Genomic DNA, 17,210 nt, shown 5'->3' with positions numbered 1-17,210 from the left:
CGGAGTCAGGACTGGTGAAAATTAAAAAAAAAAAAAAAAAGGGGCAAATGCCACGCCGACCCCAGTAGAGTCTGCTTAAGCATGGGAAACCATCTATCAGACCATGATAGGGGCCTCGAGACCTATCTCTGAGTTTTGGGACTTCACCGAAGTCTACCTCAGAGAATGGGGCTTTACAGAAACCTATCTCCAAGTTTTGGGACTTCACCGAAGTCTACCTCGGAGAATAGGGCTTCTAAGAGGCCTACTCCTGGGAAAAGGCTGGCAAAACCCCTGGAAAAGATGTGTTTCTGCCTATCTTTTCCTCATAAGAGTGCCTATTAATCTTTTACTGTTTCTACTGCTCATTGTACTTACTCATTGTCAACGTTCCCTTATTCAAAGCTCTTTAAGAGTGTTGACGACTCCAATATCTGATGAGTGTCTTAATATGACTAATTCACCAGAGTTAAGTGCTACCCTGAAACCCCTCTTATGGAGGCTAGTAGACAAGTTATAAGTAAATATAAAAGTATTGGGGGTTTCACAAAGTCACTCCAGCAGAAGGAATTGTAAGAAATTTACAAAAAGTTGTAGGCGCGGCTAGAACAGAAAGAATGTATGGCAATTGCTGAGATAACTACTTAGGAGAAAGAACTTCCTCATTTACTAAGAGACTTGCTAAATCTAAGCCTCTGTGGTGCTTACTATTAAAGAAGGAACAGGAAAGATCTTAATGGGACAGTTAAGGCCTCTATAGAATAAAGTAGTGGTTAATTGGTGACAATCATTGAAACCAATTGTATTTCTTAAAAATAGAGGTAAAGCCAGAAACAAGTGCCTATCAGGTGACCAGCTGGTGACCGCCCAAGAATGAAGCCCTGCAGCAAGATTATGTAACCTTTTGCCCTTTCTTATGGAGACTTTTTGCTATAAAAGTTTGTTATCCTCTGCACTAAATCGCACTCAGCACTCAGCATTCTGCATCCACTCCTAATGTGTGTGAGTTGTCTGTTTGCCATCTCCCCGTCCTATTCCAGGTTCCTCCCCTAGGTATCCTCCGTCGTCCCGACAGAACCCAGTCCGCGGCAGAGTGTGAGGGTGAGGGTTAGGGCTAGGGTTAGGGTTTGGGCTAGGGTGAGGGTGAGAGTTACGGTGAGGGTGAGGGTTTTGTTTATGTAAGGGTTAGGGTTAGGGTGAGGTTAAGGGTTAGGTTTAGGGTGAGGGTTAGGGTTAGGGTGATGTTTAGGGTGAGGGTGAGAGTTATGTTTAGGGTGAGGGTTGGGTTTAGTGTGAGGGTTAGGTTTAGGGTTGGTGTTAGGGTGAGGGTTAGGGTTAGGATTAGGGTGAGGGTTAGGGTTAGGTTTAGGATGAGGGTTAGAAAGAGGGATAGTGCTAGGGTTAGTGTGAGGGTTAGGGTTAGTGTGAAGGGTAGGGTTAGGGTTAGGGTGATGGTTAGGGTGAGGCTAAGGCTTAGGGTGAGCATTATTGTGAAGCTAAGTGTTAGGGTAAAGTTTAGGGTGAGGGGTAGGGTGAGGGTTAGTGTGAGGGTTATTGTGTGGGTTAGGTGTAGGTTTAGCCTTAGGGTGATGGTGAGGGTGAGATTTAGGGTTAGTGTGAGGGTTAGGTTTAGAGTTTGTGTGAGGGTGAGTGTAAGGGTTAGGGTTAGAATTAGGGTTAGGCTGAGGTTGAGGGTGAGGGTGAGCATGAGTGATAGGGTTAGGGTGAGGTTTAGGCTTAGGGTGATGTTTACTGTGAGGGTGAGGGTTTGGGTGAGGGTGAGGTTCGGGGGGGACTGAGGGTTAGGGTATGTGTGAGGGTTAGGTTTAGGGTGAGGGTTAGGGTGACGTTGAGGGTTAGGGTGGGGGTGAGCGTTAGGGTTAGGGTTAGGGTGAGGTTTAGATTTCAGGTTAGGATGAGGGTTAGGATGAGAGGTAGGTTTAAGTTTTAGGGTGAGGTTATGGGTTAGTGTGAGGGTTAGCGTTAGGGTTAGGGTTAGGGTGACGTTCAGGGTTAGGCTAAGGGTTAGGGTGAGGGTTAGGGTGGGGTGAGGGTTAAGGTTAGGGTTAGTGTTACGGTGAGGGTAAGGGTTAGGGTTTGGTTGAGTTTTAGGGTGAAGTTTAGGGTTAGGTTTATGGTTAGGGTTAGGGTTAGGATGAGGGTGTGGGTTAGGGTTAGGGTGAGCGTTAGGTTTAGTGTGAGGGTCAGTTTTTGGATTAGGGGTAGGGTGAGGCCTACGGTGAGGGTGAGGGTTAGGGTTAGGATTAGGGTTAGGGTGAGGGTTACGGTGAGGGTTAGAGTTTGGGTTAGGTTGAGTGTATGGGTTAGGGTGAGGTTAAGGGTGCGAGTGAGGGTTAGGATTATCATGAGTGTTAGGGTGAGGGTTAGGTTGAGGGTAAGGGTAAGGGTGAGGGTTAGGGTCAGAGTGAGAGTTCGATTTAGCCTTAGGGTTAGTGTGAGGGTTAGGGTGACGGTTTGGGTTAGGGTTAGGGTTAGGTTTATGATGAGGGTGAGGGTTAGGTTAGGGTTAGAGTGAGGGTTAGGGTTCGGGTGAGGGTTAGGGTTAGTTTGAGGGTTAGGGTTAGAGTTAGGGTTAGGTTGAGGTTAACAGTTAGGGTGAGGTTAAGGGTGCGAGTGAGGGTTAGGGTTATCATGAGTGTTAGGGTGTGGGTTAGGTTTAGGGTTAGGGTGAGGGTGAGGGTTAGGGTTAGGGTTAGGGTTACAGTGAGGATTAGGTTGAGGTTTAGGGTTAGGGTTAATGTGAGGTATAGGGTTAGGGTGAGGGGGATCTTTAGGGTTAGGGTTAGGTTTAGGGTAATTTGAGGTTGAGGGTTAGGGTTAAGATTAGGGTGAGGGTTACACTGAAGGTGAGGGTGAGGGTGAGTGTGAGGGTTAGAGTGAGGGTGAAGGTTAGGCTGAGGCTGAAATGTGAGTGTGAGGGTTAGGATTAGGTTTAGTGTTAGGGTTAGGCTGAGTGTGAGGGTGAGGGTGAGGTCTAGGGTTAGGTCTATGGTTAGGGTGAGGGTTAGTGTGAGGGTGAGGGTTACGGTGAGGGTGAGGGTGAGGGTTAGATTTTCGGTTAGGTAAGGGTTATGGTTAGGGTGAGGGTTAGGGTAAGGGTTAGGGTTAGGGTGTGGGTTAGGGTGAGTGTTAGGTTTAGGGTTAGGTTTAGAGTTAGGGTGAGTGTGAGGGTGAGGGTTAGGGGTAGGATTAGGTTTAGGATAAGGGCTAGGTTGAGCGTGAGGTTGAGTGTGAAGTTTAGGGTTAGGGTGAGGGTTAGCGTTAGGGTTAGGTTTAGGGTGAGTGTTAGGGTGAGGGTTAGGATTAGAGTTAGGGTTAGGGTGAGAGTTCGGATGAGGGTTTGGGTTAGGTTTAAGGTGAGGGTGAGGGTGAGTGTTGGGGTTAGCATTAGGTGTAGGGTGAGGGATAGGGTTAGGGTAAGGGTTATGGTTAGGGTTAGGGTGAGGGTTATTGTGAGGTTTAGGATTAGGGTTAGGGTTAGGTTGAGGGTGATTGTTAGGGTTAGGTGTAGTGTTAGGTTGAGGGTGAGGGTTAGGGTTAAATTTAGTGTTAGGATAAGGGTTAGGGTGAGTGTTATGGTGAGGGTTATGGTGATGGTTAGGGATAGATTGAGGGCGAGTGTTAGGGTGAGGGTTAGGGAGAGGGTTAGGGTTATGGTGAGGGTGAGTGTTAGGATTAGGGGTAGGGTGTGGGCTAGGCTGAAGGTGAGGGTTAGGGTTAGGGATAGGGTGAGTTTTAGGTTTAGTGTGAGCGTTAGGGTTATGGTTAACTTTAAGGTGAGGGTAAGTGTTAAACTGAGGGTTTAGGGTGAGAGTGAGGCTTAGGGTTAGCATGATTGTTAGGGTGAGTGTTAGGGTGAGAGTTAGGGTTAGGATTAGGTTTAGGGTTAGGGTAAGGCTGAGGGTGAGTTTGAGGGTGAGTGTGTGGGTGAGGGTTAGGGTGAGGGATAGTGTTAAGGTTAGGGTGAGTGTTAGAGTGAGGGTGAGGGTTAGGTTTAGGGTGAGAGTAAGGATTAGGATTAGGGTTAGGGTGAAATTGAGGGTTATGTTTAGGGTTAGCGTTAGGGTGAGGTTTAGGGTTAGGGTCAGGGTTAGGGTTAGGGTGAGGACTAGGGTTAAGGTTAGGTTTAGGGTGAGGGTAAGAGTTAGGGTGAGGTTTATGGTTAGGGTTAGGGTTAGGTTGAAGGTGAGGGTTGGGGTTAGGTTTAGTGTTAGGGTGAGGGTTAGGTTGAATTTGAGGATTAGGGTTAAATGTAGTGCTATGTTTAGGTTAAGGGTTATCGTTAGGGTGAGGTTTAGGGTTATGGTTTGGGTTAGGGTTAGATTTAGGGTGAGGGCTAGGGTGAGGATGAGGGTTAGGGTGAGCGTGAGGGTGAGGGTTTGGGTTAGGATTAGGGTTAGGGTTTGGGTTAGACTGAGGGTGAGTGTGACGGTAAGGGTGAGGTTTAGTGGTAGGGTTAGCTTTATGGTGTGGGTGAGGGTAAATATTTGGGTTAGTGTTAGGGTGAGGGTGAGGTTTAGGGTTACGTTTACTGTTAGGGTTAGAGTTAGGGTGAGGGTGAGGTTGAGGGTGAGGGTGAGGGTTCGGGTGAGACTGAGGGTTAGGATGTGGGTGAGTGTTACGTTTAGGGTGAGGGTTAGGGTCACGGTGAATGTGAGGATGCGGCTGAGGATTAGGGTTAGGATAAGGGTGAGTGTTAGGCTTAGGATTAGGGTTAGGGTGAGGGTGAGGTTTAGGGTTAGGGTTAGGTTGAGGGTGAATGCTAGCATTAGGGGTAGGCTGAGGGTTAGGCCGAGGGTGAGGGTATTGGTTAGGCTTAGGGTGAGGGTTAGATTTAGTGTGACGGTTAAGGTGAGGGTTAGAGTGAGCTGTAGGGTTAGGGTTAGGGTTAGGGTGAGGGTTAGATTTATGGTTCGTGTGAGGGTTCTGTTTAGGGTTAGGTTTAGAGTTAGGGTGAGGTTAAGGATTAGAGTGAGGATTAGGGTGAGAGTGAGGTTTAGGGATACCGTGAGTATTAAGGTCACAGTTAGGGTGAGGGTTAGGTTTAGGTTTAGGTTGAGGTTGATGGATTAGGATTAGGATTAGAGTTAGGGTTAGGCTGAGGATGAGGTTGCAGGTGAGGGTGAGGTTTAGGATTAGGGTGAGTTTTCGGCATAAGGTTAGGGTGAGGGTTAGGGTTAGGGTGATGGTTTGGGTGAGGGTTCAGGTTCGGGTGAGGGTTCGGGTGAGATTGAGGGTAAGGGTAAGGGTGAGGGTTAGGGTGAGGGAGAGGGTTAGGGTGAGGTTGAGGGTTAGGGTTAGGGTCAGGGTTTAGGTTAGGGTTAGGTTTAGGGTGAGAGCTAGGGTCAGGATAAGGTTGAGGGTTATGGTTAGGTTTAGGGTTAGGGTTATTGTTAAGCTTAGTTTAGGCTGAGGGTGAGTGTTATTGTTAGATTTAGGGATAAGGTGAAGGTGAGGGTTAGGGTTAGGGTTAGGGTTAGGGTGAGGTTGAGGGAGAGGGTTAGGTTTAGGGTGAGGGTTAGCGTTAGGGTGATATTTAGGGAGAGGGTTAGGGTGAGGGAGAGGGTTATTTTTAGGATTAGGGTTAGGTTTATGGTTAGGCTTACTGTGAAGGTGATGTTGAGGGTGAGGCTTAGCGTGAGGTTTTGGGTTAAGGTTACCATGAGGGTTACTGTTAGGATGATATTTAGGGTGAGGTAGAGGGTTAGGGTGACGGTGATTGTTCGGGTTAGTGTGAGGGTTAGGGTGTGGGTGAGGATTAGTGTGACAATGAGGGCGAGGGTTAGTGTTAGGGTGAGGTTTAGGGTTAGGGTTAGGATTAGGGTGAGGGTTAGTGTAAGGTTTAGGGTTAGTATGAGGGTTAGGCTGAGGTGTAGGTTTAGGGTTATGGTGAGGGTTATGGTTAGTGTGAGTTAGGTTTAGGGTTAGGATTAGGGTGAGGGTTAGGGTGGGGGTCAGGGGTAGGATTAGTGTTATAGTTAGACTGATGTTTAGGGTAAGGGTTATCTTTAGGGTTAGTGTTCGGGTTAGGGTTAGGGTGAAGGTTAGAGTGAGTGTTAGGGTTAGGGTTAGGGTTAGGGTGAGGGTTAGGGTTAGGGTGAGCGTCAGGGTTAGTTTTATGTTGAGGGTAATTTTAGCGTGGGGGTTAGGTTTAGGGTTAGGGTGAGTGTGAGGATTAGGGTTAGGTTTAGGGTTAGGGTTAGGGTGAGTCTAAGGGTTAGGGTGAGGTTTAGTGTGATAGCGAGGGTTAAGCTGACGGTTAGTGTTAAGTTGAGGGTTAGGGTTAAGGTGAGGGTGAGGGTGAGGGTTAGGATTAGGGTGAGGTTAAGGGTTAGAGTGAGGGTTACTGTGAGGATGAAGGTTAGGGTTAACATTATGGTTAGAGTGAGGGTGAGGGTTAGGCATAGGGTTAGGGTTAGGGTGAGGGCTAGTCTGAACGTGAGGTTTATGGTTAGGGTTAGGATGAGGGTGAGGGTTAGGGTTAGGGTTAGGGTTAGGGAGAGCATTAGGTTTAGGGTTAGGTTTAGGATTAGTGTTAGGGTTAGGGTGAGGGTTATTGTTAGGGTTAGTTTTAGGGTGAGGGTGAGTGTGAAGGTTAGGGTTAGGGTTAGGGTGTAGGATGAGGGTTAGGGTTAGGGTTAGAGTTAGGATTAGTGTGAGGATTAGGGTTAGGGTTAGGGTTAGCGTGAGGGTAAGGTTTAGGGTTAGGGTTAGGGTAGGGTTTACTGTGAGTGTTAGGTGAGAGTGAGGGTTAGGTTTAGTGTGAGTGTTAGGGTGAGTGTTAGGGTGAGGGTTAGGTTTACTGTTAGGGTTAAGGTGAAGGTGAGAGTTAGGGTTAGGGTGAGGGTGAGGGTTAGGGATAGGGTTATTGTTTGGGTTAGGGGTAGGGTTAGGTTTAGTTAGAGTGACGGTTACCATGAGGATGAAGGTTAGGGTTAACATTAGGGTTAGAGTGAGTGAGGGTTAGGCTTAGGGTTAGGGTTAGGGTGAGGGCTAGGCTGAAGTTGAGGGTTATGGTTAGAGTTAGGATGAGGGTGAAGGTGAGGTTTAGGGTGAGGGTAAGGGTTAGGGTTCTAGTTAGGGTAAGGTTTAGTTTGAGGATTAGGTATTGAGTGAGGACTAGTTTTAGTTTGAGTGTTAGGGTGAGGGTTAGGTTGAGTGTTAGGGTTAGGGTGAGGGTGAGGGTTAGGGTTAGGGTTAGGTTTAGGGTTAGTATGGGGATCAGGGTTAGGGTTAGGGTGAGGGTAAGGGTTAGGGTGAGGTTTTAGGAGAGGGTTAGTGTTACGGTGAGAGTTAGAGTTAGGGTTAGGGTGAGCGTATGTATTAGGGTGAGGGTTAGGGTGAGGGTGAGTGTTAGGATTAGGTTTAGGTTTATGTTGAGGGTGAGGGTTAGGGGTAGGTTTAGGTTTAGGGTGAGGTTTAGGGTGAGAGTGAGATTTAGAGAGAGGGTTAGGGTTAAGGTGAGGGTTAGGGTAAGGGTTAGGGTTAGGGTTAGGGTGAAGGTTAGTTTTAGGGTGAGGATGAGTGTTAGGTTAGCTTGAGGATTAGGGTGAACATTAGGATTAGGTTTAGGGTTATGTTGAGGGTGAGGAGGGTTAGGGTTAGGGTTAGGTTTATGGTGAGGTTTAGGGTGAGAGTGAGATTTAAAGAGAGGGTAAGGGTTAAGGTGTGGGTTAGGGTAAGGGTTAGGGTTAGGGTTAGGGTGAAGGTGAGCTTTAGGGTGAGGGTGAGTGTTAGGTTAGCTTGAGGATTAGGGTGAACATTAGGATTAGGTTTAGGGTTATGTTGAGGGTGAGGAGAGTTAGGGTTAGGGTTAGGTTTATGGTGAGGTTTAGGGTGAGAGTGAGATTTAAAGAGAGGGTAAGGGTTAAGGTGAGGGTTAGGGTAAGGGTTAGGGTTAGGGTTAGGGTGAAGGTGAGCTTTAGGGTGAGGGTGAGTGTTAGGTTAGCTTGAGGATTAGGGTGAACATTAGGATTACCGTTAGTGTTAGTGTTAGTGTTAGGGTTAGGATTAGGGTGAGGGTTAGGATGTTGGTTAGGGTGAGGGTGAGTTTTAGGGTGAGGGTGAGGGTTAGGTTTAGAGAGATGTTAAGGATTAGGGTGAGGGTTAGGGTGAGGTTGAAGGTTAGGTTTAGCATTAGATTTAGGGTGAGGGTGAGGGTTAGGGTTAGGGTGAGTGCTAGGCAGAGGGTGAGGGTTAGGATTAGGTTTAGGGATAGGGTGAGGATTAGGGTTAGGGTTAGGGTTAGTGTAGGAGTTAGGCTGAGGGATAGGGTAAGGGTTAGGGTGAGGGTTAAGTTTAGTGTGATTGTTAGTGTTAGGGTGAGGGTGAGGTTAAGGGTTAGAATAAGGGATAGATTGAGGGTGAGTGTTAGAGTTAGCATTAGGGTTAGGGTTAGGGTGAGGGTTAGAGTTAGGATTAGGATTAGGGTGAGGGTGAGTGTTTGGGATAGGGTGAGGTTGAGGGTAGGGTTTAGGGTTAGGATTCGGGTGAGCATTTGGGTGATGGTTATGGTTAGGGTTAGGGTTAGTGTGAATATTAGGGTTAGTTTTAGGGTTAGGGTGAGGGTAAGGTATAGGGTGAGTTTTAGGGTGAGGGTGAGTCTTAGACTGACATTTAGGTTTAAGGTGAGGGTTAGAGTTAGGGTTAGGGATATGGTGAGTGTGAGGGTTAGGTTTAGGGTGAGGTTAAGTTTTAGGTTAAGGATTAGGGTGATGGTGAAGTTTAGGATTAGCATTAAGGTTAGGGTGAGGGTGAGGATTAGGCTTGGGGTTAGGGTTAAGGTCAGAGTTGGGTTTGGGTGAGGGTTATTGTTAGGGTTAGGATTATGGATAGGGGAAGGTTGAGGGTGAGGGTGAGCGTTAGGGTTATTGTTAGGGTCAGGGTAAGGGTGAAGATTAGGGTGAGGGTGAGGGTTAGAGTGAGGGTGAGGTTTAGGGTTAGGGTGAGGGTTAGGGTTAGGATTAGGGTTAGGATGTGGACTAGGGTGAGGATGAGGGTTAGGGTTAGGGTTAGGGTGAGGGTTTGGGTTAGGGTGAGGTTTCGGGTGAGGGGTATGTATAAGGTTAAGGTTAGGGTGAGGGTAAGGATTAGGGTGAGGTTTAGGTTGAGGGTGAGATTTTGGGTGAGGGTTAGGTTGATGGTGAGGGTTAGGTTTAGGGTTAGGTTGAGGGTATGTGTTAGGGTGAGTGTTAGGGTGAGGCTTAAGGTTAGGGAGATTGTTAGGGATAGGGTTAGGGTGAGGATTAGGGTGAGGGTGAGGGTGAGGGTTAGGGTATGGGTTAGGTTCACTGTGAGGTTGAGGTTCAGTGTTAGGATTAATGTTAAAGTTAGGGTTAGGCTGAGGGTAAGGGTGAGGGTGAGCATTAGGGTTAGGTTGAGGGTTAGGGATAGGTTTAGGGTTAGGGTGAGGATTAGGGTTAGGGTTTGGGTGAGGGTTAGGGTTAGGGTTATTGTTAGGGTTAGTGTTAGGTTTAGGGTCAGGGTGTGGATTAAGTTTAGGGTTAGAGTTAGGGTTAGAGAGAGAGTGAGGGAGAGGGTTAGGTTTAGGATTAGGATTAGCTTTATGGTTAGGCTGAGGGTGAGGGTGATGGGGAGGGTGAGGGGTAGGGTGAGGGTTAGGGTTAGGGTTACCGTGAGGGCTAGTGTTAGGGTTTTTTTTAGGGTGAGGTTGACGGTTAGGGTGAGGGTGATTGTTCCGGTTAGTGTGAGGGTTAGGGTGTGGGTGAGTTTTAGGAAGACAGTAAGGGTTAGGTTAACGGTGAGCGTTAGGTTTAGGTTTAGCGTTAGGGTGAGGGTTAGGATTAGGGTTAGGGTGAGGTGAGGGTTAGGGTGAAGGTTAGGTTTAGAGTTAGGGTTAGTGTGAGGATTAGGGTTAGGGTTAGGGTGAGGGTAAGGATTATGGTGAGGGTGAGGTTTAAGTTTAGGGTTATATTTAGGGTTAATGGTGAGGTTTTGGTTTAGGTTTAGGGTTAGGATGAGGATTAGGCTGAGGGGTAGGTTTAGGGTTAGGGTGAGGGTTAGGGTTAGTGTTCGGGTTAGTGTTCGGGTTAGGGTGAGGGTAAGGTTTAGGTTGAGGGTTAGCGTGAGTATGAGCGATAGGGTTAGGGTTAGCCTGAGGGTTAGGGTTAAGGTTAGTGTTAGGGATAGGGTTAGGGTGAGGGTTATCGTTTAGGGTTAGGGTGAGTTTTAGGGTGAGGGTTAGGGTTAGGGTGTTAGTTAGGGTGAGGGTGAGGGTTAGGTTTAGGGAGAGGGTAAGGGTTAGGATGAGGGTTAGGGTCCGGGTGAAGCTTAGGGTTAGCATTAGGGTTAGGGTTAGGGTGTGCATTAGGTTTAGGGTTAGTGTTAGGGTGAGGGCTAGCCTGAGGGTGAGGGTTAGGTTTAGGTTTAGGGATAGGGTAAGGGTTAGGCTTATGGTTAGGGTTAGGTTGAGCGTTAGGCTGCGGGGTAGGTTTAGGTTTAGGCTGACAGGTAGGTTTAGTTTTAGTGCGAGGGTTAGGTTTAGTGTGAGGTTTAGGTTTAGGGTTAGGGTGAAGGTTAGGCTGAGGGTGAAGGTTAGGCTTAGCATTAGGTTTAGGGTGAGGGTGAAGGTTGGGCTTAGGGTTAGGGTTAGGGTGTTGGCTAGTCTGAGGGGGAGGGTTAGTGTTAGGTTTATGGTGAGGGTTAGGGTTAGGGTGAGGGTGAGATTTAGTGTTAGAGTTTAGGTGAGACTTTTGTTTAGGGTTAGGGTTAGGGTGAGGGTGAGGTTTAGGGTTGGGGTTAGGGTGAGGGTTATTAGGGTTAGGGTTAGCGTTAGGGGAAGGTTGAGGGTGAAGGTGAGGGTTAGGGTAATTGTTAGGGTCAGGGTTAGGGTGAGGATTAGCGTGAGGGTGAGGGTTAGGGTGTGGGTGAGGGTTAGGGTGAGGGTGAGGGTTAGGGTTAGGATTAGGGTTAGGATGTGGGCTAGGGTGAGGATGAGCGTTAGTGTTAGGGTTTAAGGTGAGGGTTAGGGTTAGGGTGAGGGTTTGGTTGAGGGGTATGTTTAAGGTTAGGTTTAGGGTGAGGGTAAGTGTTAGGGTGAGTTTTAGGGTGAGGGTGAGATTTAGGGTGAGGGTTAGGTTGAGGGTGAGGGTTAAGTTAGGGTTAGGTTGAGGGTATGTGTTAGGGTGAGTGTTAGGGTGAGGGTTAAGGTTAGGGAGATGGTTAGGGATAGGGTTGGGGTGAGGTTTAGGGTGAGGGTGATGGTATGGGTTAGGGTATGTGTTAGGTTCAGTGTGAGGGTGAGGTTCAGTGTTATTATTGTTAAAGTTAGGGTTAGGCTGAGGGTAAGGGTGAGGGTGTGGGTGAGGGTTAGGTTTAGGTTTAGGATTAGAGTTAGGGTGAGGGTAAGGGTTAGGGTGAGGTTTAGGGTGAGGGTGAGTTTTAGGAAGAGGGTTAGGGTGAGGGTGAGGCAGAGGGTTAAGTTTAGGACTAGGTTTAGGGTTAGGGTTAGGTTTAGGGTGAGGGTGATGTTGAGGGTGAGGTTTAGTGTGAGAGTTATGCTTAGGATTATGGTGAGAGTTAGGGACAGAGTGATGATTAGGGTGAGGGTGAGGGTTAGGGAGAGGGTGAGGGTTAGGATTAGGGTTAGGGTAAGGGCTAGGTTAAGGGTGAGGGTTAGGGTGAGGGTTAGGTTGAGTTTGAGTGTTAGGGTTAGTGTTAGGGTTAGGGTGAGTGTAAGTGTTAGGGTGAGGGTTAGGGTGAGATTGAGGTTTAGGTTTAGCGTTAGGGTTAGTGTGAGGGTTAGGGTGAGGGTTAGGGTTAGGGTTACCTGAGAATTAGGGTTAGGGTTATGGTGAGGGTGATGGTGAGGTTGAGGGTTAGGGTGTGGGTTAGGCTTAGGGTGACGGTGAGGGTTAGGGTGACCGTGAGGGTTAGGGTGAGGGTTAGGGTTAGGCTTAGGGTTAGGGTGAGGGTTAGGGTGATTTTTAGGGTTAGGGATAGATTTAGGGTTAGTGTGAGGATTAGGTTTAGTGTTAGGGTGGGGGTAAGGGTTAGGGTGAGGGTGGGGTTTAGGGTTAGGGTTAGGGTGAGTTTGAGGGTGAGGTTTAGTTTTAAATTTGGGTGAGGGTTAGGGTTAGGTTGAGGGTTAGGGTTAGGTTTAGGGTTAGGGTGAGGGTGAGGGTGAGGGTTAGGGTGAGGGTGAGTTTGAGGGTGAGTATTAGGGTTAGGGTAAGGGACAGAGTGAAAATGAGTTTTAGAGTTAGGGTTAGGGTGAGGGTGAGGGTTAGTGTGAGGGTTTGGGTTAGGGTTAGTTTTAGGGTTAGTGTGTGGATTAGGAATAGGGTTAGGGTTAGGTTGAGGGTTAGGGTTAGTGTGAGGGGTAGGGTGATGGTGAGGGTAAGGGTTAGATTGAGTGTTAGGGTGAGGCTGAGGGTTAGGGTTATTGTTAGTGTTAGGGTGAGGGTTACGGTTAGGTTTAGGGTTATGGTGGGGGTTAGGATGAGGGTTGGGTTTAGGGTTAGGTTTAAAGTTAGGATGAGGTTTAGGGTTATATTGAGGTTTAGGGTTATGGTGAGTTTTAGGGTGAGGGTGAGGGTTAGGATTAGGATTAGGTTTAGGATGATGGCTTGGTTGAGGGTTAGGGTTAGGGTTAGGTTTAGGGTGAGGATTAGGGTTAGGGTTTGGGTGAGGGTTAAGGTTAGGGTTATTGTTAGGGTTAGTGTCACGGTTTGGGTTAAGTTTAGGGTTAGAGTTAGGGTTAGGGAGAGAGTGAGAGAGAGGGTTAGGTTTAGGATTAGGATTAGCTTTACGGTTAGGCTGAGGGTGAGGGTGATGGGGAGGGTGAGGGTTAGGGTGAGGGTTAGGTTTAGGGTTAGGGTTAGGGTTGCCGTGAGGGTTAGTGTTAGGGTTTTATTTAGGGTGAGGTTGACGGTTAGGGTGAGGGTGATTGTTTGGGTTAGTGTGAGGGTTTGGGTGTGGGTGAGTTTTAGGAAGACAGTGAGGGTTAGGTTAACGGTGAGCGTTAACGCTCACCGTTAGGGTTAGGTTTAGCGTTAGGGTGAGGGTTAGGGTTAGGGTTAGGGTGCGGTGAGGGTTAGGGTGAAGTTTAGGTTTAGAGTTAGGGTTAGTGTGAGGATTAGGGTTAGGGTTAGGGTGAGGGTAAGGATTAGGGTGAGGGTGAGGTTTAGGTTTAGGGTTATATTTAGGGTTAATGGTGAGGTTTTGGTTTAGGTTTAGGGTTAGGATGAGGATTAGGCTGAGGGGTAGGTTTAGGGTTAGGGTGAGGGTTAGGGTTAGTGTTCGGGTTAGTGTTCGGGTTAGGGTGAGGGTAAGGTTTAGGGTGGGGTTTAACGTGAGTATGAGCGATAGGTTAGGGTTAGGGTTAGCGTGAGGGTTAGGGTGAGGGTTAGGGTTAGGGTTAGTGTTAGGGATAGGGTTAGGGTGAGGTTTAGGGTGAGGGTTAAGTTTAGGGTTAGGGTGAGTTTTAGGGTGAGACTTAGGGTTAGGGTGTTAGTTAAGGTGTGGGTGAGGGTTAGGTTTAGGGAGAGTGTAAGGGTTAGGATGAGGGTTAGGGTGCGGGTCAAGGTTAGGGTTAACAATAGGGTTAGGTTGAGGGTGTGCTTTAGGTTTAGGGTTAGTGTTAGGGTGAGGGCTACGCTGAGGGTCAGGGTTATGGTTAGCTTTAGGGATAGGGTAAGGATTAGGTTCAGGGTTAGTGTTAGGTTGAGCATTAGGCTGAGGGGTAGGTTTATGGTTAGGCAGAATTGTAGGTTTAGTGTTAGGGTGAGGGTTATGTTTAGTGTGAGGGTTAGGTTTTGGGTTAGGGTGAAGGTTAGGCTGAGGGTGAAGGTTAGGCTTAGCATTAGGTTTAGGGTGAGGGTGAAGGTTGGGCTTAGGCTTAGGGTTAGGTTGTTGGCTAGTCTGAGCATGAGGTTTAGTGTTAGCTTTAGGGTGAGGGTTAGGGTTAGGGTGATGGTGAGGTTTAGTGTTAGGGTTTAGGTGAGACTTAGGTTTAGGGTTAGGGTTAGGGTGAGGGTGAGGTTTAGGGTTGGGGTTAGGGTGAGGGTTATTAGGGTTAGGGTTAGGGGAAGGTTGAGGGTGAGGGTGAGGGTTAGGGTTATTAGGGTCATGGTTAGGGTGAGGATTAGGGTAAGGGTGAGGGTGAGGGTGAGTTTTAGGAAGAGGGTTAGGGTTAGAGTGAGGGTTAGTGTTAGGGTTAGGGTTAGGGTTGGGTGATGGTTAGGGTTAGGGATAAGGTAAAGGTTAGGGTTAAGGTTATTGTTAGGGTTAGGTTTAGGGTGAGGGTGAGGGTGAGGGTTAAGTTTAGGGTGAGGTTAAGTGTTAGGGTGAGGGTTAGGGTGAGGGTGCAGTTTAGGCTTAGCATTATGGTTAGGGTGATGGTGGGGGTTCGGCTTAGGGTTAGGGTTAGAATGTGGGCTACTCTGAGGGTGAGGGTTAGTTTTAGGTTTAGGGTGAGGGTTAAGGTTAGGGTGAGGCTGAGGGATAGTGTTAGGTTTTAGTTGAAACTTAGGTTTAGGGTTAGGGTTAGGGTGAGGGTGAGGTTTAGGGTTAGTGTTAGTTTTATTGTGAGGGTTACGGTTAGGTTTAGTGTGAGGGTGCGGGTGAGGGTGAGGGTTAGGTTTAGGTTTAGGGTTAGGGTTAGTGTGAGGGGTAAGGTTTAAGTTGAGGTTTAGATTGAGGGTGAGTTCTAGGGAGAGGGTTAGGGTTAGGGAGAGGGTAAGGTTTGGGGTTGGGGTTAGCCTGAGAGTGAGGGAGAGGGTTAGGTTTACGTTTAGGTTTAGGTTTAGGTTTAGGGTTAGGTTTAGGGTGAGGGTGATGTTGAGGTGAGGTTTAGGGTGATGGTTAGTGTTAGGATTATGATGAGGGTTAGGGTTAGGGTGATGTTTAGGGAGAGTGATGGTTAGAGTGTGGGTGATGGTTAGGATTAGGGTTAGGGTAAGGTTAAGGGTGAGGGTGAGGGTTAGGTTGAGTGTGAGGGTTAGGGATAGGGTGAAGGTAAGGGTTAGGGTTAGGGTTAGGGTGAGATTGAGGTTTAGGTGTAGCATTAGGGTGAGTGTGAGGGTTAGGGTGAATGTTAGGGTTAGGGTTACCTGAGAATTAGTGTTAGTGTTAGGTTGAGGGTGAGGGTGAGGGTGAGGGTTAGGTTGTGGGTGAGGCTTAGGGTGACCATGAGGGTTAGGGTGAAGGTGAGGGGTAGGGTGAGGGTTAGGGTTAGGGATAGCATTAAGGTGAGGGATAAGGTTAGGGTTAGGGTGAGGGTGAGGGTTAGGGTGAGGTTTAGGGTTAGGGTTAGTTTGAGGATTAGGGTTGGGGTTAGTGTGAGGGTAAGGGTTATGTTGAGGATTAGGGTGAGTGTGTGTGTTAGGGAGAGGGTTAGGGTTAGGTTGAGGGAAAGGGTGAGAGAATGGATTAGGGTTAGGTTGAGGGTGATGGTTCGCGGGAGGTTTACGGTGAGGGTTAGAATTAGGGTGTCGTTTAGGGTTAGGGATAGGATGAGGGTGAGTGTTAAGGTTAGGTTTAGGGTTAGGATGAGGGTTAAGCTGAGGTTCAGGTGAGGGTTAGGGTGAGGGTTAGAATTAGGGTGAGGTTTAGGGTTAGTGATAGGGTGAGGGTGAGTGTTAGGGTTAGGTATAGGGTGGTTAAGATGAGGGTCAGGCTGAGGGTTAGGGTTAGGGTTAGGGTGAAGGTTAGCGTTAGTTTGAGAGTTAGGGTTAGGGTGAGGTTAAGGTTTAGGGTGAGGTTAATGGTGAGGGTGAGGTTTAGGGTTAGGGTTAGGGTTAGCTTGAGGATTAGGGTGAGCGTTAGGATTACAGTTACTGTTAGTGTTAGGGTTAGGGTTTAGGTTTAGAGTTAGGGTGGGGGTTAGGGTTAGGCTGAGTTTTAGGTTGAGCGTGAGGGTTAGGTTTAGGGTGAGGTTAAGGGGTAGGGTGAGCGTGAAGATTAGGTTTATCATTAGGTTTGGGGTGAGGGTGAAGGTTAGGGTTAGGGTTAGCGTTAGGGTGAGGGCTAGGCTGAGGGTGAGCGTTAAGGTTAGGTTTAGGGATTGAGTGAGGTTTAGGGTTAGGGTTAGGGTGAGTTTTAGGCTGAGGGGTATGGTTAGGGTTAGGGTGAGGGTTAGGTTTAGTGAGATTGTTAGTGTTAGGTTTATGGTGAGGGTAAGGGTTAGGGTGAGGGATAGAGTGAGGGTGAGGGTTAGGGTTAGCATTAGGATTAGGGTTAGTGTTAGGGAGAGGTTAGGGTTAGGTTTAGGATTAGGGTGAGGGTGAGGGTTAGGGCTAGGGTGAGGTTGAGGGTAGGGTTTAGGGTTAGGATTGGGGTGAGGGTTAGGATGAAGGTTATGGTCATGGTTATGGTTAGTGTGATTATTAGGGTTAGGGTTAGGGTTAGGGTGAGGGTAAGTGTTAGGGTCAGGTTTATGGTGAGGTTGAGTGTTAGGCTGACGATTAGCGTTAAGGTGTGGGTTAGGGTTAGGTTCAGGGATATGGTGAGGATGAGGTTTATGTTTAGGGTGAGGTTAAGGGTTAGGGTGAGGGTTAGGGTAAGGGTGAAGGTTAGGGTTAGCCTTAGGGTTAGGGCGAGGGTGAGGGTTCGGCTTAGGTTTAGGTTTTGTGTTAGGGTTAGGGTTTGCGTGAGGGTTATGTTCATGGTTAGGGTTAGGGTGAGGGTGAGGGTTAGAGTTAGGGTTAGGGAGAGGGTTATTGTAAAGATTAGGGTTATGGTTAGGGTCAGGTTGAAGGTGAGGGTGAGGGTTAGGGTTATTGTTAGGGTTAGGGTTAGGGTGAGGGTAAGGGTGAGGGTTAAGGTTAGGGTGAGGGTTATGTTGAGGGAGCAGGAGACGGTTAGGTTTAGGATTAGTTTTAGGGCTAAGGTTAGGCTTAGGGTGAGGGTTAGGGTTTGGGTTAGGGTTAGGATTATTTTGAGCATTTGGGTTAGGGTGATATTTTGGGTGAGGGTGATTGTTAGGGTGTGGGTGGGGTGAGGGTGAGGGTTAGAATTAGGGTTAGGGTTAGGTTTAGGCTGAGGGTAAGGGTGAGGGTGAGGTTTAGGTAAAGCTTTAGGTTGAGGGTAAAGAATAGGGTGAGGGTTAGATTGAATTTGAGGGTTAGGGTTATGGTTAGGGATACGGTGAGTGTTAGGGTGAGAGTTAGCGTTAGGGTTAGGGTTAGGGTGAGGTTTTGGATGAGGTTTAGGCATAGGGTTAGAGTTAGGGTTAGGGTGATTGTTAGGGT

Source organism: Dipodomys merriami, unplaced genomic scaffold (genome assembly GCF_024711535.1).
Source record: "Dipodomys merriami isolate MVZ:Mamm:240054 unplaced genomic scaffold, mDipMer1.0.p SCAF_303, whole genome shotgun sequence".
Lineage (NCBI taxonomy): Eukaryota > Metazoa > Chordata > Mammalia > Rodentia > Heteromyidae > Dipodomys > Dipodomys merriami.
Note: the sequence above shows the minus strand (reverse complement) of the source record.